Here is a 20,289-nt window from a genome sequence, read left to right as displayed (position 1 = left end):
CAACACCACTGTGATAGAGTCTCAACATAAACTGATTATCTGGAGCTTTCACAAAGCAGCACTACTACTCAGAAACAGTTTGCATCCAAGGTGAACACTTTGTAAGATCGAGCACAAAACCTGATCCCTAACCCCGATGGAATGCAATGGAAGAAAGAATTATGCTCTGACAAGTCAGCTTTCAGCCTTTTTTCCTCCACCCAGACAGGTTTACATTTGGAGAAAACCAAAGGAAGCCTTCAGCACACGGTGTTTGTTGCCAACTATTAAACACGGTGCTGGATCTGTACTGGTATGGCAGCCATCGACTGGGAATCATTAGGTTTCATGATTGCTCTACATTGTGTAACGGCCAAGGAGTAAGAGGCCATTTTACAAGACCAAGTGCACCCTAGGGTGCATGCACTGTTCTCTCATAATGTTCCCCTAGGATGATACACACTCCATACACACTGCTAAACAAATTGAAGAGTGGTTTCATGAACACCAGGATGAAGTCAAACCAATTCCATGCTCTCCCCAACCGCCAGATCTAAACATTATTCAATCTTTATAGATAAGTAGATATTCACTCCTTCATCCCTCAGAGGATTGGAGGCTTTTCTTCTTGAAGAAAGGTCCAATATCCACTACATGCTGTTCAGGATGCAGCGTGACAGCAGTACAAGGTGGACCGAAGCTCTTCTGAAGGCAAAGGGTGGCCTGACTCCTTATTAACTACTTGATATTCACATATTGCAAGATGTTTCTGTTTTGTCCATCCCCTGTAGGATCGGATGCAACTATCTCCTGAGCTACTAAAACTGTGTGAATGCCTGAGTGGAAACCTGGCTTGAATGTCAAAAATAAAAGGATGAGTGAGAGTGGGTATTGAGATTATTAAGTCGGCACCTCCCATCACAGATGTTTGCTTGAATTTGGACCTCAACACCTCCAAAGGGCTCAACGGTAAGTTCTGGCACCATGCCACTGAATCTCTACTGTCAGCACTGCGGACACTCACCCACATTAAACTTAAACTATGGCATCTATAGGGGCGGTCACATCTGAATTCACCCAACGATCTCTCTTCACTCATCGTGCTGAAAAAGGATGTGACTTTATGCTTTGTGTAGGTCGGGCATTTCAAACTCCTGGCAGAGGAGACCGCTAGAAGATAGCTGCCATGGCTTCTACAATAAATTACACTTTGTGAACAACCTCACATTAATCTGTATTCATTGTTTAGTAGCTGGTTAAGTAGCTAAGTAGCTATCAATCGACTCCAATTCTATGCTATTTTGTTAGCAAGTTAACATAGCGAAATAGCAGTGAATCGACTCTGATGCTATGCTATGTGGTTAGCAAGCTAACGTTAACTGTACATTACAAACAGGAAAACCGTGAATGTACCATCTATATTATATAATATTATGGATTCCTCCCTGTTGTGTTTCTATTGGCTGGCTGCATGAATTCGCAGGTCAAAGTTAACCAAATTTGCTCTGTTCGAAGGCGAAGGCTGAAATCAATTCACAACCGGAAGCGATTGTTTTTATTAATTCTTCACGTGATTTTCAATTGACATCATATTAAGCGAAATGAATTTCCACGTAGGTTTGTGCTACTGTGACGACGCCTTTAGGCTTAGATTAAGCCCATAAGATTTTACCTCTATGATGTCAAATCTCACCATTAAAGCAGCACTGGGCAACTTCACACACTGTCAGCTCCGAATGGCAGTGAAAGGTAACTGTTTGCCAGATTTGACCTTCAATAGCCAGAAATCATGTAAGTTGACGTCAGTAAACTGCTCACAGCACGCTCATGTTTACCAACCCGGCCGCTCTGTGATGCCTTATACCAAAGATACCAAAGAGACGAGAGAGGAAAAGGTCTAACGCTGGTGAGTCCAGCTTCACCTGCTCACTGCTGTTTAGGAGACAGTTTGGATTTCAGTTTGGATTTTCATACTGTTTGTATTTCAGTCTTAGTTTTGATTTGCTGGCAGTGTGTGTCCCTACCAGACACCAGAATTTCACTTAGGCAAATAGGAAGAATCTACTCAGTTAGTGGGGATGAGACGCTCTCTAGGCCCCCGCCGCGGCCCCACTTTGTGATTTACGCTGACAGGACAGGTGTATTTTTACACAAAATCCCAGTGCGGCTTAAGACCAAAAAAAAAAAAAAAACGCATCTGAAATCTAGTGGTGCCTTGATCTCAGTCTAAATCTCGGCCTAAGCTTATGCCTTCCCCTGTCCCGTTCGCCACAGACCCCTCAATGTTATTTGCCATCCTGTATCGACAGGCCCTAGATTGTTTTCTGTGCTTGATTGATGAGGAGGTGAAACAAGCACAGTCTATCCACTCTCTCTCTCTCTCCATGGTAGCAAGCTCTATCTCTTGCGTGAGATACTCCATAATTTATTAAGGCTGGTCCCGAGATACTGTGCCGTTCCATAAGTCCCCGTGACTTAAATAGCAGCGGTACTGTCCTTGTTGCATACTTGGCTTGAGTGTATTTTCTCCCTCTAGGTGCTGTTCTCCCACTTAAAAAAAAAACGGGATCACAAGTCCCATTTTCGACGTTCTAGTTTGAAGAGCAAGTAACTGAGCCAGCAGTTCTGCGAATGCCCAGTTCTGCTCTCCCGACCCGCTGGCACCCCACCAACAGCGCTGTCCATCAGAAAAACTGTGAAATTCATAAATCAAAAAATATGTTTGTGCGTGTGTAGTAAACACAATGTTTTTGAAACCAATTGTATGCGGGGCGGTAATTAATTATCCCCTGTCAAGATGATATGCACAGCGATGCTATTTTAATTTGGGGTCCTCAGGAACGCTCATTAATCTTTCCAAGATACTGCACAGTGCCCTAGGCCATGACATTTTATGTTTACTCTTTCCTGAATCGCTATATGTTGTTTTCATGCTTTGTCTCTTTTCTTTTTTTCCATTTCCATATAGTTGGGGTTTTTTCTCTCCTCCAGAAAATATTTACAGGCCACACGCTCCCAAGCGTGTTGGAGGACATGAAATGTTGCTCCTCTAATAAGCCTCCCGATGCTCTCATCATGCTCTCTTAAGGCTCGCTCACATATGGTCCGTAACTAGGACGCGTCTATAAACGTGCCGAGACGAGGAAAAAGCTGAATAGACACATCGGGCTGTAAAAAGTCGACGCCAAAGTGCTTTTTGTCTCCCGTTTCGCGCCGGTAAACCGTACCACAGCGTCTCAGTCTGCTCTGCGCTCCGTGACGAGATGGGTTTTGACAGTCCTGCGCAGAGTGTTTGATCCGCGGGCTCCGGGAGACGAAGCGAGGGGGCCCCGGGGTTCGACAGCGACGGCGCCGCGGAGCCCGAGGGACCGGGCGTCAGCCGGCGCTCTCGAGATGCGAGCCGAGCGCTCTCTCCTTCCCGAAAACGTCGGCCCGAACGTTCCCCCAGACCTCGGCGGGCGGGCGAACGCGACGCACAGAGCTATACGCGCCGTCGGGGGGGAAGGAGAGCGTTTCGCCGCGCCTCCCGCGTGGCCCCGGTTCATTCTGACCGTCGGAGACATGGCGGAGGCGCTTCTGTTTCAGTGGAAATGGAGATTCGCGAGGCTCCTTTTGAGTGTAATTTCATTACTGTGTTTGTTGTTTGCCAAGGTCGGCTCGGGAGAATTATTTCCATAAAATCCGAAAATCCACACCACATCCTGCGAGCACAAAATATTTTATTGATGGTGCTCCGAAGGGTGTCTTTTGACTGCAAAAAAAGATAAACCTTTTCAAAAATTCAGAATTCTGATTCATGTCTTGTTATATATTTCAATGATTGGGGTTTTTATACTCAGAGAAATTGTAAAATGTTAATATAAAGAAAAAATCCACCCTGGAATATTCTTACACTTTTAGATATGATCAATCTGTGATGTTCAATGCATTTCAGGAGTTAATTTGTGATGATATAATTTACTCTTTTGGTGTACACACTTTCCCTCAATCTGCCTCGTCTCCTTCTGTTTCATTAAGTGATTTCCTATGATTCCCAGAATGCCTTTCAACAACCCCAGAGAAGGGGCGTGAACTTGTTGCTGTCAATCAACAGTGGGTGTATGGGCATATAAATATATCTTGGTCACCAACTAGTTTGAGAACAGTGGAGCAGGATCGTGGTCTATGATCGTGGCTGCATCCCTTACTCAAACAACATGTCTTGTGGCTGCATTGCATTCTCTCAGTCTATTGGAGAAATTTGTTGTTGTTGAGTCCAAAACGGTGAGTGTAGAAAGAAGCTCTTGCTCTCTGATTCTGAGGGACTGACACCAAAACTTAGGTTGGATGTTTTTTTTCCTGTGGCTAGAAAGTATCATCACAGTATTCTATTTGTTTACTATGTCATTAACTATTCAACATCACTGATATGTCTTTGGCAGATAGAGAGAGTAAAAACAGCAAAAAGCATTCACACTGGAACTGGATGAGGTAAACAGTCAGGTAATGTTGCAAATGTTTCGTTTTCAATACTAGCTCTGATACTTTAAATTAAATTACAGTTTTAATGCAATAACCTTTTGATATCATTGCTGTCCAGTGAAAACCTGAAGAACTAAGAAGAACAGCCTGGTCTTTGCTTTGACCAATCTGACTTTTAGAGTATATCCAGTGGGGTTTGAAATGGTTTCATGAGACCAAGCGTGGCAGGATTTTCTACTCTAACCCATAAAGGAACATGTAATCCTTCAATTTGAGATTGGAGCTGCGAGGTTTTCACTGGACAACAGCGTTATGTTTCTTTGGAAAATGGCAGCGCATTTTATTCTGTGATAGAGTAAATTATTATTTCCATATTCCATTCCATTTACATTGTTTTCCATAGCACTAGACATAATTGCCTATTCGTAACTGGTTTTCTTGATAGAAATGCCCATAGTCGTAGAATCCAGTATTTTAAAGCTTTTGATGCCTTAAAATTTATACTAATGCCAAGAATCAGTAGAGTACCTGTAGGTATTTCTTTTCAGTAGAAGCTCTAGTGAAGAGGGTTGGGGAGCAACATATTCCATACAGTATATAGGGGATTACTGTAATTTTATTAGTCAAATGATTACTGTAATCCATTACAGTAACTGAACAACACAGTATTTAGATTACAGACACTTTTTAAAAAAGGATTACATGTTTGAAGGGAAAAGGACATTTGGATCAGATTGTGGACACAACTATTATTCTGCACATGTTGATATAATTGATGATGATGGTGATGGAAAAACTATAGAAACCACATGCTATACACTGGAATACATGCGCTTTCTATGTTAAAGTTTTATATTGTATATTTTGAAAGCAAAATATCCAAAGGTAAGAAATACATTTACTGAATAGAGAATTCTGCAGGGAATAAAAAAAAGAAATAGAGGAAGAGGCCTTGGCCAGCGATGCAAGGAGAGCAGTCATTAAAGTGCACATCGCAGTGTATTCTCCATCCGCAGCTCGGGATCACAGGTCAAACCTAGTTGGCATGAAACAAGCCATCTCCACTGGCAGAGTGTGAAATTAATTCAGTTATTGGCTAATATCTATAGGGACGAGTACATCAAAGACCTCTAGGTTGGGATTGTCGAAGTGTGAAAATTAGAATTAGCACTTTCTTGGCCAAGATATCCAAAAAGAGACACTGCAGATCTACTTAATGATTGAATACATCTTTTGTCATTTTATCATTGATTATTTCCCAAGGGTTAGGGTTAGGGTTAGGGTTAGAATAGATCATGACATAAATCAGCAAGGCTTGAATAGTCATAGATGATCCCACGCAATACAAATTGATTAGATGCTCCCTCTTCAACAGGGTACACAGCTAGTTTTCACAATAAGTGTTGATTTGTCAGTGATAATTATTGGGATTTGACAAGTGTTGATTGGAGTGCTGTTTGTTTGTCCGCTCATATGCTGAAATGGCTCAGGGGCGGCTGCTCAAAACTATCTAAAGTGTTAAATTAACATTGATGGCTGATGACTTGAATGCCAGTGTAAGTGTTGATTTTTACACTGTCAGTGTTAAAAGGAAATATCCAGCCTAAAACACTTAACACTTAACGAAAACAGCTATTGGTGATGTATCTTGCATTTGATGATGTGACATGATATTCAATATTTCAAGCACAGCTACAATGGAGTTTGATAGCAGAAACTGTTTCAGCAATCTAAAAGACCACCTTCAAAACTTCAGGTTTTGATGTCAGTTCCTTACAATCAAAGAGCAAGGGCTTCTTTCTAGACTCACTATTTTGCACCGATGTTCAACAATCATACAGGGAGAAATTCATTGTAGAAGAGGAGAGATACCAATTTCTCCACTGACAGTAGCCTCAATAGACCACAATGCAATGCAAACACAAGAAAATGTTGTGTTTTGAGTAAGGGGCGCCACTCACATGTTCGAGACTTGAAAAACTCTCTCCTGCTCATACTATGCTCTTGCTATTTCTTCACGCATGTTCTTCAAGCCCATTACTAACTGGAGTAGAAGTAGATGAGGCAGGTTGGGGGAAAGTGGGTACACTAAGAAAGTAAAATACAATACTTTATCACAAATGATCACTTCATTACAAATTGATGCTATACTATACACAAGTGGATTTTTCCTGAAATATAAAAGCCATGAATCAGAATTAAGAATTTTTGAAAAGTTTTTCTTTGTGAAAGGTAAAAAAATTTGTGATCATCAGTCAGTTTTCTGTTCTCTGTCACTGCTACATTATCAAAAGGATGCAGATTTCTCCCTCAAAATCTACTCAGCACTCTAAAGTATGCAGTATGTGGTGATGGATACTTCCTTTAGGGATGTTAAGTCCACTTCTGCCCAGCTGTGTATCTATCTTGGCTGGAACATGTTTGGCTCTAAAAATGTACGGTTGATGGGTAGAGTGCACACCACTCTAAAGGAGAAAGAGTAACATACAGCAGCCTGGAAAATATCTAACGGAGGAGAGGGATGTGTGTGCCATTTTAAGCGAGACTCCCATCTCAGTACTCAAATCCATTAAACCAGGTGCATCGTCTGACTTGGGTGATAGGAGCAACATGGCATACAACTAAGAACAGTGCTTTCTGGCCATGCTTTTATAGAATCAAAGGTTTGCAGCACGCACTTTGGACCACTAACAACTATTAAGGGAGTTGGAGACGAAAATGTAGCACTCCTTAACAAAGTGACGATGTGTTGGGTTTCCAATATATCAGGCCGATATTACCCTTTTATTAAAAATTAAATATGCTCCAGTCAGTGTCGTCCACCTCCAATATGATGGATATGATACAGTTTGATTGATTACATATTTATTGTATAATTGATCAATACTACACTGGTTGTCTATAGGAAGCCCTTGACCTGATTTGATTCCAATGCAACATTTTGACTGGATTCCACACAAGTACATAAGTATTATCCTAAGTTTCAATGGAGAGTGTTAGTGTCCCATGGTCTGAATGCTTTTTCAGAGGTTTTTCCAGCCTGGCAAGTATATAATTCTAAAGGAAACAATGAATACTTGTCTCTCTTTTTTTTTTAGGGTTTTTTGCATGAAAATGGTCAAATTTAAAGATGCTGAATATTGGAGACTTCAATGCCAACATATTGGTATCAGCAGCTGCCTTGAAAAACCCATATCGGTCAAAATGTTGAATTTCCATCTTTGACAGTGTTGACATGCACTGATTAGGGCTGATTCAGCTGAAATGCTGAAAAACATGTGTCTTAACATTAGGAAGGCCAAACTGTGGTCAGTGGAGGTCAACTGTTTTGAATTTTAGAATCAAAATATATCAGCTTTCAAAATGTCCCTTCATGAATTTTCCTAAACCCAATTTCTGTATAAAGCAGTGTTGTAAGATTTTCAAAATACTACAAGGAAATAGCTTGATGGACTTCTCTTAGACTCCCAATATCCATTGGTCTTAGTGTTAAATAAAATGGTGCAAAGTTTCCAATTTGTTAATTTGGGATGTGCTACTCTTGAAGACAACACAACCTTCCTCCCCAACTATTAAGGGACCGTGTGCAGCTTAAGGGGAGATGCAGCCATTTAGGAGAGAGTTATGCTATCGTTTAATTTCAGCCCAGGGGAGAGTTTGGTATTACCCAGCGAAGAACCATTTAGTTCCTTACTTATGGAATTTTAAAATCTCTTATGAATTTAATGACACACTATAGCCCATCAGTGTTTATTGTAATGACTAAAGAGCTTGTTTGCCACAAAGTTGGTGCCTTCATTTAACAAGCGATACAGGGAGTTTTGAAATTCTGCAATGGTCAACATTTTTGCTGAAAATGTATGTAAAAAAGTGTATGATGTCACTCAAGGAAGTAACAAACTTCCTTGAGTGAATTCCTTGAAGAGTCTCCAAAGCATGGCCAATAGCATTCCAGCTGAAAAAAAAGTGGCGGTTTTACTGTGTTGTTGTTACCAAGAATACATGTTTCATTTATTAAATAAGTTTTGGTTAAGCATATCTTTTTAACATTTTACACCAACGGAAATACTGTTAAATAAGACCCATAGGGGTTTAGTTTTGAAGATCTGCTCCAGACAGCTGGGTAGCAAGGCAGCCTACGGCAACTCACGCATCCTTGTAATTCTAATACTGATCCCAAATGGCATCTGTTTGTATGTGAAATTATTCAGCTGGCCTCCTGTTCAATTCATTCATTTTTTTTCACGCATTGTGATCCATTTCCTCTAAATTCTGCTACACAACTTGGAAATCTTTAGTCATGTATCCAAAGTTATGCGCCCTCAGGGACTGAGCAGCTTGTGGGTTTGTGGAAATGAACAAACTGCATTAATTTTGTGTTTATTGTAGCAACAAACTAAGTCATCTTCAATTCTGGCCAAACTGAGAGCATAGAGTAGAATATAATCTCACATCTATGGCAAACACACAACAGAGTATAATCTATAACTCTCTGGTCTCAGTGAACGATTTCTCAAAAGCACTGGGAGGTTCACAAAAAATCAAAACATAAATATGAGAGGATTTGGCCTGAAGGAAGTCAAAATCCCGAGAGAACAAAAATCCTCCAAATACCACTCACAATAAATAATACCAGTCCCTAATCAACAAGAAAATGAAAGAAAGCTGGCAGGGCTCCAAAAAATAGTCCTGATCCAGTTCTCGCTGATTTTAGACTACATACATTATGAAAAGCACTTTTAACTGTGTTGAGCTTTACAGAATATAATGACACTCTTTGTGAATGTGTTTTCTGCAAAGCTCAAGAGGTAGACAAAGATCATCTATCTCTCAAAAGATGAATCGCACAGTAAAAAAAAAAACTGGTCCATCTTCCATTCTGCAAAAGACAGCATCAGTTCTTTTTCTCAGAAACTACACACTGCAAAAATATACATATTTAACTCTGTGGATGTTAACAATACTGTCGTCTTGGGTGTAATTTGGTCCAAATAAACTTAAGACAATTTTAACATAAGATATCTGCAGTAAGATATCTCTTAACTTTTCCATTTATTCCCTCTGGGGCCACACACACTATGAATGCATCCATTCATACTATTTTAAGGTGTTTTGAATAAGAAAAAAAAAAAATAGCACAGAACGCTTTGTCATGTCTTGCCATGTCATGTAATGTAATGTTATGGTAGCGTTTGTATCTTGTTAGCATGAAAGGGCTCGACAGGGTGACAAGGTGACGGCTGTAGCTGTACATCACAGCTCTCTCCAGTGCCCTTCACAGCCCTATAAACTGTAGCTCAGAGGTGGGCACAGTATTTTAATGAGGGATGATATAAAGTGTCACCATCTTTTTACAACCCCGACTTACACTTCATGATCAGCTGAGACTCTGACAGGAAGGACTCGAACCCAGCCAGGCCTTTTAAACCGATATTTAGACCTGAACTTTACAGATCTGCTGGCAGTAATTCTTCTAACTCACAAGTATTTTTTATGAGCATTACTACATTAAAAACCTGCTTGGTTGATGTTAATGTTGCACTGGGCAAAATTTTGCTGTAAAAATGCACCCATCTTATCAGCTTAAATCACAAAGTGGGGCTGCAACAGAGAAGAGCGCCCCATCCCCACTAACTGAGACGCTGTAGATTCACCCTATATTCCCAAATTCAATGCTGGTGTCAGGTATGGACACTTCTCTGCCCACACAAAGTGACAAACTTAAGGAATAGTCAACAAACTGTCTCCTCAACAGCAGTGAGCAGCGCTCCGTTCAGAGAAAGCTCGACTCACCAACATTAGATCTTTTCCTCTCTTTGGTATCTCAACTGCTGTGTGCAGTTTACTGACATTACCTTACAGGATTTGAAGCTATTGAACTTTTAATTTTTCAGTTACCTCTCACTGCCATGAGCCAATGTGCGAAGTTACCTAGTGCAGCTTTTTAGGTTCAACTGTTTATTGGAGAGCAGCACTCCCGGCCAACTGGAGGCACCTAAAGCTCTGCAGTGAAGTAAGTGATGACATTATGAACACAGTCAATCAGTCAGGATGGCAAAGGCTAGGAAAATAAGGCCCGGGTTGAAAATAACCGGAATTATCCTTGAAAGCATCAATGTCATGCAACAGTGCAAACAGAACTCAAATGGAGGTGTTTTACACTTACTCCACCTGAAATCCAGCCCCACTTACTGCATCTACTCCATTTCTACAGGGACAGGAAATGGTGCATGATACAGATGGTGTATCAGTACTAGTTTTCTTTCCTCGAGGAGATCTGACGGCGTCGAACATCCCCATGAAAAAACATCCCGCAGTCTACCCGAGGAGAGAAATCCATACCCGGTGAACACCAGCAGGCCTCGCTAGCTCCGGCAGTCTGCGCGGGGAGGGGGAGGAAACGGTAGGAGGAGGAGGAAGAGGAGGAGGAAGAGCGAGCTCATTTGGGCTGCCAGCCAGAGTCCCACAGGCTACATGAAACACTGATGGACTTGATAGATTGGCGAGAGCGCCAGGGGGCCCGGGCTGAGGCGGAGCGCTGACCGAGCTCCAACGCTGGGAGGAAAAATAAATCTGGCTGACACCGGGCTGAGTGAGACGCGCTCCGCACCGGGCCCCCGTGCAACAACTCCGCCTTATCCGGGGACAATCAAAGGTACGATTGTGCCTGAGAGCGACGCCGTGCCCGCGGGTGGCCGCCGTCACGGTGAGGAATGTCTCCCGAGCGCGGGGAGGGGGGGCATGATACGGCTTCCGAGTTAATTTCCTGCCAAACATAAATAAAGAAATGTGGAGAGACTTTCATTATTTTGGGGGGCTTTGATTGACATGCAAAATGTTTCATCATTTCAAGCCTGCCTCAGGAAAGACTTGATGCATTGAATAGGAAAGACACACTGAAGCGTGGATACCAGATATTTCATTTGCGGTTCACACAGAGACAAGAACTTCCAATTTGAATTTTTTTTTCCATGTATATTCTACATGTAGAATGTAGAATATACATCGTTTTATATATATATATACTGTATATAGACGTAACATGTACCACCAATGTCACAGAAGGTGTCTAGTCTCAACCAAAGGTGAGGGCAGTAGTTTTAATCAGCCAAAGTAAATGTTGTCTCTGGATCCCTGGGGGGCGGGGGGGGCGGGCGGGGGCGGGCGGGTGCAGCCAGCGACAGTGATGTGCCTCCTTCCATTAGCCGATCCCGGTGTGATGGAGACAACGCTAAAGCTCCTGATGGAATCTCTGCCGTGCCACAGATAGGCCCCGTACACTCAGCCATCTCCATCATCTGTCTTCCCAAATGAAATATAATGGAGAAAATGGCCAATGGGTGATGGAGATTGATTCAAAAGAAACATGAGTGGTAATCAATATGGTTCCCTGTGCAGCCGAGCGGCGTAAGGCTCCCCACGCAGCCATTCCACCCACCGGTTGCCCCCGGGCTAAAGTTGGGTGCCATCACGCAGCCTGTGTGTAATTTATGATGAAGGTGTCACTCTCAGAATGATACTCCACGGATGAGAGAGCCCAGCCCATCAGGAAAATAACGGCTTTTTGTCCTCCCCAAGAAAAAAAAAGTTGCTAGCTCCATTCAATCCTGTTTCGCTCCTACAATGATGGATTGATCCAGGGTATCCCATAAAAAGTTAGAATTGAGTGATGAATCTAAAGTGGCTTTGAAGGACAGGAATATAAATGAAATGTTCTAGTGCTTCTGATGCAAACCATAGGTTATCATACAAAACGTACAGTATTTACAGGGAAGGAGACTGGATCAGACTACAATTAATGCCTTTTGTAAGGCCTATGGATTTCACTTGTTTTTTACCAACAGCCTCTACGCCAGATAATACGGGGTAACAATGCACTCACACTTGGATTGTTCTGCTGTTTGCTTAGGTTACTCACGGTTTGATGAGATTGGTTGATGATTTTCTAATGATGGAGTCCAAGCGGAGATTTTATGCCGGGAGTGTGTGTGTGGTAAAAACGATCGATGTATCAAAAATAAAAAGGCAAATCAACCCAAACAGAGCAGGGATCCAAGTTCAAATCAACAAATAAACAAAAAAAATAAATATTCGAAACAAACTCTTTCTATCATGTTTGTTGATCTGTATTCTTGTATGTGTGCGTGCGTGCGGTTGAAAACTTTTTCTCTTTCTGGCATTCTGCCTCCATGCACACCTGATGCTTAATTAAACTATGCTGCTATTCACCTATGCCAACAGTAGGGGCGGCATTAATGTGAAATGGCTCCAACATAAGTAGGGGCAGCATTAATGTAAAATAGCTCCAACAATAGGCAACTCATCACAGTTGAATTATGAATTAATTGATTCAATTCATGTTTTTACCATGCAGGCACTGACACAGAAATATCCAATTATGATATGACTTACCATGCACAATGACTTTACCAGAACTATTCATTTTTCTAATAATTTCAAACGTTAATAGCTCAGTATTGCAGTATTAATAGTAGCCACTACCTATAGTAATAGCATTTTCGGTGCACGTTCTCCTCTCCACAGGTCAAAGAGATGATGGATCCAGTGTGATGATCACACTGTGTCTACAGCCTCAGTGGCACGAACTGCCCAGCCATGAAAGCCTTTCATGTGTGTTGCCAATTCCACATGGAAGGAGACGTGTAGCCCAGCATGGATTTTTCTATAGGTAACCAAGGCAACTAAAACGTTGCTACTCAGCAGCAACAGGTCATAGCTCAAGAGCAGGGTAGTGAGGGGTGAAACTTTCTGTATCCACCCATGTTGCATACAAATACTCTTCTGTTCACGGTCAAAGTCGAGGAAGGAATGTTGATATCTTTGAATCGGGCGTTGCTGTTTTTTCAGAGGAGAGGAGACAACAGGCCGGCAATGACAGCAACCGGTGGGAGCTGTTGGTAGAGGAGAGGTGAGAGGGGGGGGGGGTGGTAAGGCTGAAATTGTACCTTCGCTCTCCGGAATCATTGGCGCGTGACGTATAATGCTGCAGAGAAGAGAGAACCATATGCAAGGAGCGTTCTAGACACGGGGGGAGGATGTCATTTACCAACACGGGCCGAATGGTATACACGCTGACGGTCCTCGCCGACAACGTCTACCCAGCAGGCTCCGCTTCATCTGCACGCCGAATACGTTCTCCTTTATTTATTCATTCATTTCCACGTGGCCAAGCGCTGTCACTTTGATGAATGGGAGCTGGAACTGGCCAATTGTTTTCACTCGACGGGACAAGTCTCGCACGCTTTGAACTTAAACGTCCTTCTTGTCAAGAGGAGCGCCGCCATTCCCCTGCTCTCGCAAGCCCACGCACCCCCCCCCCGCCACCATTCACACACATACAGACCCCCACCCACCCCCACCTGACATCCCCGTGGCTTCTCTTATTAGAATCCACCTGAGGAATCAGGGCTGTTAGCTTCCATTTCGGCTCCATGGCCCAGAATGTCTCATGCCAGGTGGTGATTACGGAGTCAGCTCCAGCTTTTCAGGTGAGCGGTGAGGATGTAACCGCGGTGGATGTGTGGAGGCGGCGTGACGAGGCCTCGGAGCTGTTGCCGCCGTCTCGGTTGCCCTTTGACAGCTGCCAACGAGCCCGCTAGTTAGCCGAAGGTGGTTTGAATCAGTGCAGCCCACTTGGTCTACAAGACAAGTCAGTAACATTTCACTGGAGGTGGTGCTCATTTGGTGTTATGCAGCATCAACATCTCATCATAAACATCTTGTTTGGGCATTATAATTCTTATAGGTATAATATTATAGCATGATATACTAAACACAGTGTGCAAAAAAATAAGGGGGTGAATACTCTATGGGGCAACTGTATAGTTAATGACATAATTAAATTGAATGTAAATTACTGATGTTTGCCTGGTTATCTTTGTCTGATGATTATATAATAATCAAAATCATAATAAGTAAAATGTATCTGTGCTTCTCATGGGCTTATAATCTGCTTGTAATGCACAATCAGGAATAGAAACAATACTAACAGTACAACTAGAAGTAAATTGCTGGTGTTTAAATCTACTTAAGTAAAAGTAAAAAGTACCTTATTTAAAATGTACTCAAGAATAAATGTTACTGGATTTTGACCAAAAAGAGAACATTGTTAATGTGATCTTTGTCATACAACGCTAAAAAGACGAGAGGACAGAGAATTTGACCTAGCTTCCTCCAGTCAGAAAATGTAACAAAATAAAGTACATGAACAGAGTAAAGTCAGATTACTCTTCTGTTTTCGGCTGACTGACTGGTCACTGCTAACATTGCCACATTTAGCCAATTTACGACAGGTCAGTTTTTGCTGCAATGCTTATAGAGAGCCTATCACATTTGTCCTCTGTGATGGGTGTGATTTGAAATGTAACAAAGTAAAATACTTCAGTCAAAACATACTCAAGTAAGTAAGTAAGTAAGTAACATTATAGACTTCCAAAAGTACACAAAAAAGCTGCTCAATTGTTACCACTTATTACAATGCACTTCAAGTAAAGAGGTACCGACATGTGACCAAATTTTTCTGGTTGACCTACGGGTGCTCTCAATGTCAAATTCCTATCTGGACATCACTTTGAAACATGGGACTAGTCATATCAGCCCAGTCTGTTGAAATACATGGGCTGCCTTATTAGAAATCATAGAAATTCCCATAACTAAACATTTAATATGTTTTAATACTATCCTCTCACCTTGACTTCTGGTCAGCTGGTTTTCCAGCCTGATCCTGATTGAATAGTCTGAGATGACTGTTAAAGACAGAGGGTTCATGTGCAGAGCCCCTTGATAACTACAGCTCTATAACTACAACTGACGTCAGGCTATATAGGAGACCTGGAGCCATTCAGATGCATATATTCCAACTGTCAGAGGTGAAATAGGGAGCAGAGATTGAAGCTGAATTGAAATGGAACTGAAGTTGATGAATATCACATTTCATCTCGGCATGAACTTAGCTCATCTCGACCTGTCAATTCGCTTCTGCCTCTCCATTTGACGACCATGGATGACGTTATCACATACTCTGCCATGGCGCTGTATATTATTCATGTGCGGAGAGGAACCGTGCGTGTTCGGGAACTGATGACCTTTGACCCCCGTTAGTGCCTCTGTAAATGGGGCTAATCAACGCCTTAGAAAACACACGGGACAATAAAATGCCAGTAAAGTGGTTTAGTCAACCCGGCACTAATTGTAAAATGAGCCATCAAATGTCAAAAGACATGTTGCATGAGCATTAACCTTTTGATTCACGAGTGATCATCAGACTGAACTGGGGAGTGCCCCGTTTCCACAGTGACACTTGGAGCAGACGCAGGAGGTGATGTGATGAAGCACAAACATGCGGAGCCGAAGATGCCATTTTGAAGGAAGATGAGGTGGGCCAACAGCCTGTGAGTTATGACAAACGATAACAGTTTTTCATGCTACATTTTGCGAAGGGAAGATAGAACTGTTTACAATCCATCCAGAGGCTGACAATGTTCACTTCCACAATCGACGTCTACAAGGTGAAGAATTATTTTTTATTCCAAGATGATATCCACTATTTAAAAACTTGCCCTTACAAAAATGACAACATGGTTATTTAGGTTTAGTTGTTTGATTACATATTTATTGTATAATTGATCAATATTGCACTAGTTGTCTATGGGAAGCAATTGATTCTAATGCAACATTTGATCAGATTCCTCACAAATATGCATGAACATTATTATCATGATCCTGGGTTTCAATGGAGAGTTTTGGTGTCCTATAATGGTCTAAATGCCATTTCAGAGGCTTTTCCACCCTGACAAGATTAATATTATGGGGGAAACAATAAATGGAATTTGGAATTGGATTTTTTTTGGCATGAAAAAGGTCAAATTTAAACATATTGACCATTGGCAGCTTCCATTGATATATACCGGTATTGTCATTTGCCTTCAAAAACATATCACAAATATTCACAAACATACTGGTCAAACCTTTCTTGACAAATTAAAAAAAAAAAAAAAAACTGCCAAAACGTAAAAACATGTTAACATTTTAACTGGATCCTCTATAAGTTAGAGATATCGAATGATGAAAACGATGAAATATTCCTGAACACATCAAATCTGCACAAGCTAACCTGCAGAATATTCACTATCAAATTTCCACCCCGGTGACTCACCAAACAAGTTGATTCCCTTCTCGGGCTAAGAAGTCTGAAGTCTGCCTCATCTATATGCGTGAACGGACGAGACGCCCGGACCGCAGAGCCATTACGGCCCTCTCACCTGTCTCAGGTGATGGAGGGGAAGGAGAAACCCAATGATCACTCTTTGTTTTAACCGGTTGTTTCTGATGTTGTCAGGGTCTCGGTAACCATGGCGACGAGTGAAGGGGAGCCGGGGGGGGGGGGGGGGGGGGGGGGGAACTGTCAGTCTAAAACTACAGTTGTAATCTTCTTTCCCTGGTGATGTCGGTGGGTCGTCTGCCTGCCTGAGTTACCTTGGCAGAATGAACAAAGAGCGCAGGTTGCCTGAGGAAGCCTCAGCACCATGTGAAATCCCTTTGTTGAGCACTATCGTGTCTCGCCCAGACATCGCCTCTTTCATGCATCTCTTGTCGGCTCATCCCTCTTTCTTTTCATCTCCCTATGCCAGATGAGAGTGATAGGCTTTTTTTTTGTCATATAATGGACATAAATCATTTATATATTACGTCCATGAACAGTCAAGCAGTTGAACGGTGCCAAAAAGCACAGCCAGGACCCGGAGAGGCATGCCACTGATAAAGAGAAGAAATGCAATGATTGAATGGAGTACATTGTGATTTTTATGTCTACTGTTACTGTTTCTTTATGCATATGACTGAAGAATCTGATCCAGTGCAGAATGGAGTACAGAACAAACTCATCATGCAGGTAACCATTATACATGCACACACAGCTTGTTTTATAAGATACTTCCAGTCAAATCCTTTATGTGAACTCAAGGGGGCTAGCAGTCCAGTTCCAGCGCTTGGTTTTGCCAGTGTTTTCACAAATAAATCTTTTTGGTTCCTCTGGGTAACAAGCAAATAAATAATCCACTCTCAAATGATTCCTCAGCTTGCTAGGGGTAATATCTCTTCCTGGGAGATTGAAAGGGTAATTAACTGCTGTATGTGACCAACATGCACTCAAGTGTTGAACAGTTTAACTGGCACAGTTATAAAGCCGTTTATAGATAGAACCACTTTCCTGCAGTCTCTCGCATGAAAAAAACTTGCCGTATTCTAACCTGGCTCAGAGGCAGCACAATAAGAAAAAGCCAAAATAGCACAAGCATTACTCATTGACAGGGATTTGTATCTTTTGCTCCAAAACAATCCGTTGCCACCCTGTTTTCTCAAAAGAGAAAGGATTTGGCATGTGAAAGCTCAAAGCGGAGTAGCAGAGCTGAGAGTTTTATTTCAGCCACGGCATGATGGAGGTTGACAGTCATGAGAGCTGAATGTGTTTTTTTGCTCCACCCGCTTGAGAGTGGCTGTTTGGGTGAGGTGCTAGGTGTTGTGGGAATGCGGAGCCCCGGCTGCACTTTGCAGATACACAAGCCTGCGCTTTCATGCCCAGACCCATCAAAATGGCCCTGTCAGCCTGCTATCTCCAGGGACTCGCTGCTGCAGTACAGGGGGATTAAAGCTTTTTATGAAGCATTTTCATGGCCAAAGGTGTCTGCAATAGCAGTCTGTGTGCCATTTTCCACAACAAGGGTGGACTTAACTTTGTTGGATGCTTGAAGCTGGAACTGTGCAGGATGGAATTTTGCATCCAAATTGGACAACTAATTGGCCTACAAAGGAGCGAAAGGCTTTGGAGCTTTCTTCTCAACACTTGTGCACAGCAAAAAAAGAAAAAAGAAAAGCACAGACAATCCCCTTTTTTCTAGCACATTGTTCAAAATCCAGATAATTATCCTCCAGGAGAAGTGTGGTAAACTGGGCCAGAGTGTGGACTGGGGGGTGAAGTGTTACAATGAGAGCTCCATTTCAGTTGAGGTCCTGAAGGATGGCATACAGTATTCCGAGTGTTGTTTACTTCTGCTGCAGGTGCTGCATTCAGGATGATGCAAGAGCTGTGAGTCTCGCAGAAATAAAACATGAAATCAAGAGGAACTGGTGTATTCATAAAATCACAAACAATTAAAAGCTTTAAAGTTATGGAGCTGCACTCCTTGCACTGTGGCTTATTTTGATGTTAGCCATCCACAAATGTGAACTTTTTTTTTTTTTTTTAAGTTATTCATATTTTCTTAATTTTTGCTTGTTGCAGTACAGTTTTCACTCTACACAGAAAACACTTTCCAACCAACTGGCACATGATATATTCACCACATCCTGCGATCAGGAATTTGAATTTGGGACTCTACTTTGGGCCACTGAGATGGGGAATACAAGCCAGAATCCCCAACTGGCCCAGTGGAGCTGCTCAGTGGCTGGCAATAGAAGACTGTGGCTGTAGGCCTACTGATCATCTCCCAGGTGTGAATGTGTCTAACTGCATGAATGTGAAGCAGGGACAGGCTGAAAAAGTATACACTTTCTCAGCAAAAACATTCTCTGGATAAATAGCAGTTAAAAAACAAAAACAAACTTAGATTAGCGGCTGAGAGAAGTTTAACAGCAGGCATTACTATAGATTGACCACCTGTAATAAAAGGGAGCTGACAGACTTTTTCATGCAACAGTAATTTTAATCACTACAGAAGCGTTGTTTGGATGCCTACCACTGGGAGAGGAGTTTCATCAAAATGTCATCATAAAAACTGTAGAACAACAACAAACTGAAAAATAGATGTGAAATGTGTGCAATTTCAGAACTTTCATAATGAATCAGACAAAGTCCAGTGAAATCAGTAAATAAATTATCATCAGAGTAGACAACGACCGCACAGTTAGTCTATTCATTGTGCACATGTTAGTGTTAGAGGGGTAACTTCATCTCTTACTATAACATGCGTCTGTTTTGTCGTCTCATACCTTACTTGGAAGCATTGGGACCATGGGAGAAGCTCACATTTTGAATTATCTATCTGTGACATTGCTGATCAATACAGAAATAATATACATTTTCTGATGAGAAAAGGCAGGTTAACAGGGTCTAACTGTCTTTCCAAATTGCCTACATGCATATTGGATGTTCATCAGACTTCCAAAACGGGAAATAATGCGATTGGTTTAGGCACTGTCACCTTTCACTGGATGAATAAAGGTTAAAAAATAAAAGATGTTATTGCCAACCCCATTGGTTATCATCTGAAAGTTCACTGCATTCTCACTACTTATAGCTGCTCCAGGGCAAAAAAACACCCTAAATATAGCATCTCCTACATTAAGCAGGGATGGGAACGCTGCTTGGTCCAAAGGGCAATGGCACTCATGTCCCTGCACATGCAACAATGGTTAGTATATTAAACTGAGCATAACAATATTTGTTTTCCTTGTGGCTCAGTGGGTAAAGGTGTGTTTTTACAACATCGTGGATGGGTTTCTGGCCTTTGTCGCATGTCATCCCTCCTCTCTTCCTCCCATCACTTTACAGTGTATACTAACTATCTAATGAAGAGGACATGCTTTAAAACAATATAATTTCAAAGAGACACAATAACCACATGTATATTTCAATCTGCACAATTTATTTTCTTCTACTGCTGCTATTTTGTACATCCTCTTAACATATTTTCATTCATACATTTCTGTATATTGCCCAAATTAAATTCTGGTGTCAGTATGGAGACTGGTAGGAAATCTTCTCATTGTCAGTTGTGTGTGTTTACATGACCCTTGTTTCCTATGTTCTTATTTATATTCTATTTTTTCATA

The sequence above is a fragment of the Centroberyx affinis genome, unplaced genomic scaffold (genome assembly GCF_046629955.1).
Source record: "Centroberyx affinis isolate AG114_WGS23_722 - 3 ecotype Tasmania unplaced genomic scaffold, CSIRO-AGI_Caff_v1 ptg000719l_1, whole genome shotgun sequence".
Lineage (NCBI taxonomy): Eukaryota > Metazoa > Chordata > Actinopteri > Beryciformes > Berycidae > Centroberyx > Centroberyx affinis.
The sequence above is the reverse complement of the archived record's forward strand: the minus strand, read 5'-3'. Positions refer to the sequence as shown.